This window comes from Pristiophorus japonicus, chromosome 1, assembly GCF_044704955.1.
Source record: "Pristiophorus japonicus isolate sPriJap1 chromosome 1, sPriJap1.hap1, whole genome shotgun sequence".
Lineage (NCBI taxonomy): Eukaryota > Metazoa > Chordata > Chondrichthyes > Pristiophoridae > Pristiophorus > Pristiophorus japonicus.
The window spans coordinates 37,475,824-37,483,653 of record NC_091977.1 but is presented as its reverse complement, the minus strand read 5'-3'; the positions used below and the strand labels follow the sequence as shown (position 1 = coordinate 37,483,653).

General features: G+C 45.1%; 1 long non-coding RNA gene across 1 annotated transcript; it reads left to right on the top strand.

Moving 5' to 3' along the window:
- The first annotated feature begins 1,896 nt into the window (after positions 1–1,896).
- LOC139278424 (uncharacterized) lies at positions 1,897–6,926 on the top strand. The gene is made up of 3 exons (XR_011596267.1): positions 1,897–2,285; positions 6,159–6,315; positions 6,597–6,926. It is a non-coding gene; the product is annotated as an uncharacterized lncRNA (long non-coding RNA).
- The last annotated feature ends 904 nt before the right edge of the window (positions 6,927–7,830 follow it).

The following is a 7,830-nucleotide window of genomic DNA, read 5'->3' as shown; positions in this document are numbered from 1 at the left end:
TAGCAACGCATTTGGAAAGCAGTAACAGAATCGGTCCTAGTCAGCATGGATTTATGAAAGGGAAATCATGCTTGACAAATCTCGTAGAATTTTTTGAGGATGTAACTAGTAGAGTGGATGTGGTGTATTTGGACTTTCAAAAGACTTTTGACAAGGTCCCACACAAGTGATTGGTGTGCAAAATTAAAGCACATGGTATTGGGGGCAAGGTACTGACGTGGATAGAGAACTGGTTGGCAGACAGGAAGCAGAGAGTCAGAATAAATGGGTCCTTTTCAGAAAGGCAGGCAGTGACCAGTGGGGTGCTGCAGGGTTCAGTGCTGGGACACCAGCTATTTACAATATACATCATTGATTTAGATGAAGGAATTGAATGTAATATCTCCAAGTTTGCAGATGACACTAAGCTGGACGGCGGTGTGAGCTGTGAGCCCTAAAATACCTCTAAAATCAAATAAAACACAAACATAAATTGAAAAAACACTTGACTTTTTTAAAATTAATAAAAATTGCGTTAAATTAAATGAGAAAAATTTGTGTTTTTGAACATTAAGAAAAATGTTTCAACCGTATTAAAAAATAAACTTGCCTTCATAGTCAGGGTTTTTAAATATAAAAATAAGTAATAACATTTAATTTTTCGATGTTAAAACTCTTAGGCAGGTTTAACGCTTTTAACAGGCAGAAGAGTTTGAAGGATATTCATTCGCTGGGCAAATAGCCCAAATCTCTGCCAGTGAATGCCCTTCTCCTGGGGATGGGTGCGATCTGTCAAAAGACAGTTTGACAGATCGCAAAAGCCGGTTCCTGGTGCATGCGCATTGCATGCCGAGAACCAACATTTGCGAGGCCTCTTCAGGTGCATGCGCATATCGGAGAGGCCGGAAATGTACGCCCATTATCTTAATGGGTATAATATGAAGGTCACTATTGCCTGGATAGTCCCCAACTTTTACTTCTTTTTATCTGCTCTGGTTCATTCCCCATTACTAGATCCAATACCAAATTCTCCCTGGTTGGGATTGTGATGTGAAAGGGGTGGGGGGTGGGGCTAGGAATTCACAAACCTTCTAGCCATAGGAAATAGTTAATTGGCCAGAATTTGCGAGTAATTTAATGGCGAGTTGAATGCACACACCTCGATTAATGCGTGAATCGACCAACAACTTATGGTGAGGAAGAGATACACCATGAAGTTTCTGGACAATTTGCACCACTCTGCCTTTAGCCTTGTGAAAACGGCAGCTGGTCCGCTCCACGGCGTTATCTGCTCAGACGTTCAGCAACTTGCATCGCAAAACATTTTAACTGAAGGGCGAGGGAAAAGTCTAACGGGAAACATCATGAGATGCCCCGCTCCAGAAAATTCTGGGCCAACAATGTGAAAATATCTTAAAATTTCACTCAGCATTTTACGTTCCCTGTAACTTTATCTTCATAATAAAACAATTTATGAAGAAAGCAAGATCATTTTTTCTGTACATAAAATTATCTTAAACTATTATAGGAAACCATGATAAGAAAATATTGTGTATGCAAAATCTACCATATTTAAGGATGAAGCAATGTGGTGACGCACTGTTGGTGCCATTGCGACAACTATAAAGGGCCCGAAATTCATCAAGGTGCAAGATATTCCGATGATGCATAGTTCAAAACCGCTGAGACCGAAGTCCGTCAGTTTCATCAACATTTCTTCGGCGGTATGTGGGTGGTGTGCAGCGAGCGATATGCAGCATTATAGTCAACCAAGATCGACTTTCTTCTCAATGCCTGCGCAAATATTTTTTGTTGACTTTTTAAATAAAAAAAACGGATGCTTTATCCCCGCGGTTTCGGGGGTCAGGGGTTACCTGCGCATGTGCAGAGAGTTGGCATAGAGGGAGAGAGAGTGAGAAGGAGCAGCAAAGTATTCGAGTGTTGGTTGTTTTCATCAGAAATTCCACAGTCAAATAATACTAATACAACATCAAAAATACCACATTTCAGAAATAAAAAATAAATAAAATAAAAATAAACATAATGGAAATGCTTAAAAAGAAGTTGAAGTGCAGGAATATCGGAAGGTTGAGCCCGCCTTCGACGAAAGGAAGCGACCTGTCCTGCCGGCGAACATCACGGAGAGATACTCTGAATAAAGCAAGGGTGGTCGTGGAAAGCCCCACTCAAAGCTGTACAACAAAATATGGAACGAGATCGGGGAGGCGGTCTCCTACACAAGTACAATTGTATGCCCTGGAGAAAGGTGTCGTAAGAGGTGGAATGACCTGGTGAGGGTAGGAAGAGTAAGTAATGAGTTTATTTATGCACCACTGTACGTAGGTGTGTGTGTTAGAAACGTAAAAAATAGGTGCAGAAGTAGGCCATTCAGCCCTTCGAGCCTGCACCGTCATTCAATATGATCATGGCTGATTATTCCCTCAGTACCCCTTTCCTGCTTTCTCTCCATTCCCCTTGATCCCCTGAGCCATAAGGGCCATATCTAACTCCCTCTTGAGGCATCAACAACTCTCTGCGGCAGGGAATTCCATCGGTTAACAACTCTGAGTGAAAAAGTTTCTCCTCATCTCAGACCTAAATGGCCTACCCCTTGTCCATAGACTGTGTCCCCTGGTTCTGGACTTCCACAACATCAGGAACATTCTTCCCGCATCTAACCTTTCCAGTCCCATCAGAATCTTATACGTTTCAATGAGATCCCCTTCTAAACTCCAGTGAATAAAGGCCCAGGTGATTCAGTCTCTCCTCATATGACAGTCCGGCCATCCCTGGAATCAGTATGGTGAACCTTCGCTGCACTCCCTCAATAGCAAGAACGTCCTTCCTCAGAAGAGGAGACCAAAACTGAACACAATATTCCAGGTGAGACCTCACTAAGGCCCTGTACAACTGCAATAAGACCTCCCTGCTCCTATACTCAAATCCCCTTGCTATGAAGGCCAACATACCATTTGCCTTCTTACTGCCTGCTGTACCTGCATGCCCACTTTCAGTTACTGATGAACCATGACACCCAGGTCTTGTTGCACCTCCCCTTTTCCTAATCTGCCACCATTCAGATAATATTCAGCCTTTGTGTTTTTGCCCCCAAAATGGATAACCTCACATTTAGCCACATTATACTGCATCTGCCATGCATTTGCCCACTCACCTAGCCTGTCCAAGTCACCCTGCAGCCTCTTAGCATCCTCCTCACAGCTCACACTGCCACACAGTTTAGTGTCATCCGCTAACTTGGAGATATTACACTCAATTCCTTCATCTAAATCATTAATGTATATTGTAAAGAGCTGGGGTCCCAGCACTGAGCCTTGCGGCACTCCACTAGTCACTGCCTGCCATTCTGAAAAGGACCCGTTTATTCCGACTCTCTGCTGCCTGTCTGCCAGCCAGTTCTCTATTCACGTCAGTACATTACCCCCAATGCTTTGATTTTGCACACTAATCTCTTGTGCGGGACCTTGTCAAAAGCCTTTTGAAAGTCCAAATACACCACATCCACTCGTTCTCCCTTGTCCACTCTACTGGTTACAATCTCAAAAAATTCCAGAAGGTTTGTCAAGCATGATTTCCCCTTCATAAATCCATGCTGACTTGGTCCGATCCTGTCCAAATGCGCTGCTATTTCATCCTTAATGATTGATTCCAACATTTTCCCCACTACCGATGTCAGGCTAACCGGTCTTTAATTACCCGTTTTCTCTCTCCCTCCTTTTTTAAAAAGTGGTGTTACATTAGCTACCCTCCAGTCCATAGGAACTGATCCAGAGTGAATAGACTGTTGGAAAATGATCACCAATGCATCCACTATTTCGAGGGCCACTTCCTTGAGTACTCTGGGATGCAGACTATCAGGCCCCGGAGATTTATCGGCCTTCAATCCCATCAATTTCCCTAACACATTTTCCCGTCTAATAAGGATATCCTTCAGTTCCTCCTTCTCACGAGACCCTCTGTCCCCGAGTACATTTGGAAGGTTATTTGTGTCTTCCTTCGTGAAGACAGAACCGAAGTATTTGTTCAATTGGTCTGCTATTTCTTTGTTCCCCATTATAAATTCACCTGAATCCGACTGCAAGGGACCTATGTTTGTCTTCACCAATCTTTTTCTCTTCACATATTTAAAGAAGCTTTTGCAGTCAGTTTTTATGTTCCCTGCAAGCTTCCCCTCATACTCTATTTTCCCTCTCTTAATTAAAACCTTAGTCCTCCTCTGTTGAATTCTAAATTTCTCCCAGTCCTCAGGTTTATTGCTTTTTCTAGCCAAATTATATGCCTCTTCCTTGGCTTTAACACTATCCTTAATTTCCCTTGTTAGCCATGGTTGAGCCACCTTCCCCATTTTATTTTTACTCCAGACAGGGATGTACAATTGCTGAAGTTCATCCATGTGATCTTTAAATGTTTGCCATTGTTTATCCACCGTCAACTCTTTTAAGTATCCTTTGCCAGTCTATTCTAGCCAATTCTCGTCGAAGTTACCTTTCCTTAAGTTCAGGACCCTAGTTTCCAAATTAACTGTGTCACTCTCCATCTTAATAAAGAATTCTACCATATTACGGTCACTCTTCCCAAAAGGGCCTCGCACAACAAGATTGCTAATTAGTCCCTTCTCATTACACATCACCCAGTCTAGGATGGCCAGCTCTCTAGTTGGTTCCTCGACATACTGGTCGAGAAAACCATCCCGAATACACTCTCGGAAATCCTCCTCCACCACATTGCTACCAGTTTGGTTAGCCCAATCAATATATAGATTAAAGTCGCCCATGATAACTGCTGTACCTTTATTGCACACATCCCTTATTTCTTGTTTGATGCTCTCCCCAACCTCACTACTACTGTTTGGTGGTCTGTACACAACTCCCACTAACGTTTTCTCCCCTTTGGAATTCCGCAGCTTCTCCCTTACCGATTGCACATCATCCAGTCTCATGTTCCTCCTTACTATTGCATTAATTTCCTCTTTAATCAGCAACGCCATCCCAAGTCCTTTTCCTCTCTGCCTTTCCTTCCTAAATGTTGAATATCCTTGGATGTTGAGTTCCCAGCCTTGGTCACCCTGGAGCCATGTCTCCGTGATGCCAATTATATCATATCTGTTAACTGCTGTCTGCGCAGTTAATTCGTCCACCTTATTCCGAATACGCCTCGCATTGAGGCACAGAGCCTTCAGGCTTGTCTTTTTAAACACACTTTGCCCCTCTAGAATTTTTCTGTAATGTGGCCCTTTTTGTTTTTTGCCTTGGGTTTCTCTGCCCTCTCTTTTACTATTCTCCTTTCTATCTTTTGCTTCTGCCTCCATTTTATTTCCCTCGGTCTCCCTGCATAGGTTCCATTCCCCTGCCATGTTAGTTTAACTCCTCCCCAACAGCACGAGCAAACACTCTCCCTCGGACATTGGTTCCGGTCCTGCCCAGGTGCAGACCATCCGGTTTGCACTGGTCCCACCTCCCCCAGAACCGGTTCCAGTGTCCCAGGAATTTGAACCCCTCCCTCTTGCACCATTCCTCAAGCCACGTATTCATCTTAACTATCCTGTGATTTCTATTCTGACTAACATGTGGCACTGGTAGCAATCCTGAGATTACTACCTTTGAAGTCCTACTTTTGAATTTAGCTCCTAGCTCCCTAAATTCATCTCGTAGGACCTTATCCCATTTTTTACCTATACCTTTGGTACCTATATATACCACGACAACTGGCTGTTCACCTTCCCCCTCCAAAATGTCCTGCACCCGCTCCGAGACATCCTTGACCCTTGCACCAGGGAGGCAACATACCATCCTGGAGTCTCGGTTGCAGCCGCAGAAACGCCTATCTATTCCCCTTACAATTGAATCCCCCATCACGATCGCTCTCCCACTCTTTTTCCTGCCCTTCTGTGCAGCAGAGCCACCCATGGTGCCATGAACTTGGCTGCTGCTGCTTCCCCCTGGTGAGTCATCCCCCTCAACAGTACCCAAACTAGTATATCTGTTTTGCAGGGGGATGACCGCAGGAGACCCCTGCACTACCTTCCTTGCACTGCTCTTCCTGTTGGTCCACCATTTACTATCTGGCTCTGCACCCTTTACCTGCAGTAAGACCAACTCACTAAACGTGCTATTCACATCATTTTCAGCATCGTGGATATTCATTTAATTTACTTTCTGCAGAAGGAGACATCTGCAATAGCAGCTCATCAGCGGCACATGGAGGGAGGACCCCCAATGCAAGAAGCCTAAACGGAAATTGAGATCTGTGTCCTGTTGCTGGTCGGGGATAGCAACCGCGCCACCACTGGCTTTGGAGCTGACTCACCCACATAGAATGGTCAGTTCAACACAATCCCCGGTCTGTGTTGCAGTCGTGTAATATAATTGCAATGTTGGGTCATGCATTGTAAGTTTATGGCACTGTAATGTTGGGCTCATGTGATGTACTGCAATGTTGGGGACATATAACACAATGTATATGTCTATGTATATACGTATTGTCTCTGCTATATGTAATGCAGTAAGGCAGCAGTGGTGGACAGTTAAGACACTGTACACATGTAACCCTGACCCCGCCCCTGGTGCCAAGCACTTTTAAGTGTTGTTTTGTACTTCCAGACTCGGAGGATTCAAACCAGACCTCCACAGAGAGACCCGACAACAGACCCACTGCCTCCACCTCTGGAGTCACCCAGCCCTCATCTGACTTCACCCCTGCCAGATATGAGGAAGAGGAAGAGGAAAAGCAGCTCATCCTGGAGCCAGTGGAGGTGGAGGTGGGGTTGAGACTGAGGAGGAGATAACAGTTCTATCTGGGCCAGTTGGAATATCCTCCACCACTGACTCTATATTCAGGGGATTCCCACACGCCTCCTCCGATTCTGAGGGACCAAGCAGTGCGCAGCAAGGCATCCCCAGCGTTGCAGCTCCTTTGCCGAAGGGCAGGGGTTGGTGCAGCAAAGGTCCGTTGCTGCAAGACAGATAGGCGCTTACCAGGACATGGTGCGTCTATCACAGACCAGCATCGACATAGATCGCGAGCTGCTCAACGCCGTTGCTACAATAGCTGGAAACATCGCGGTGCGATCAGAATGACAGTCGGAGGATATGTCGCGACTGATCATAAGAACATAAGAATTAGGAACAGGAGAAGGCCATCTAGCCCCTCGAGCCTGCTCCGCCATTCAATAAGATCATGGCTGATCTGGCCGTGGACTCAGCTCTACTTACCCGCCCTCTCCCCGTAACCCTTAATTCCCTTATTGGTTAAAAATCCATCTATCTGTGATTTGAATACATTCAATGAGCTAGCCTCAACTGCTTCCTTGGGCAGAGAATTCCACAGATTCACAACCCTCTGGGAGAAGAAATTCCTTCTTAACTCAGTTTTAAATTGGCTCCCCCCGTATTTTGAGGCCGTGCCCCCTAGTTCTAGTCTCCCCTACCAGTGGAAACAACCTCTCTTCCTCTATTTTGTCTATCCCTTTCATTATTTTAAATGTTTCTGCAAGATCACCCCTCATCCTTCTGAACTCCAACGAGTAAAGACCCAGTCTACTCAATCTATCATCATAAGGTAAACCCCTCATCTCCAGAATCAGCCGAGTGAATCGTCTCTGTATCCCCTTCAAAGCCAGTATATCCTTCCTCAAGGTGACCAAAAATGCACGCAGTACTCCAGGTGCGGCCTCACCAATACCCGATACAGTTGCAGCAGGACCTCCCTGCTTTTGTACTTCATCCCTCTCGCAATGAAGGCCAACATTCCATTCGCCTTCCTGATTACCTGCTGCACCTGCAAACTAACTTTTTGGGATTCATGCACAAGGAGCTAAAAACAGCTCTGGGCCCT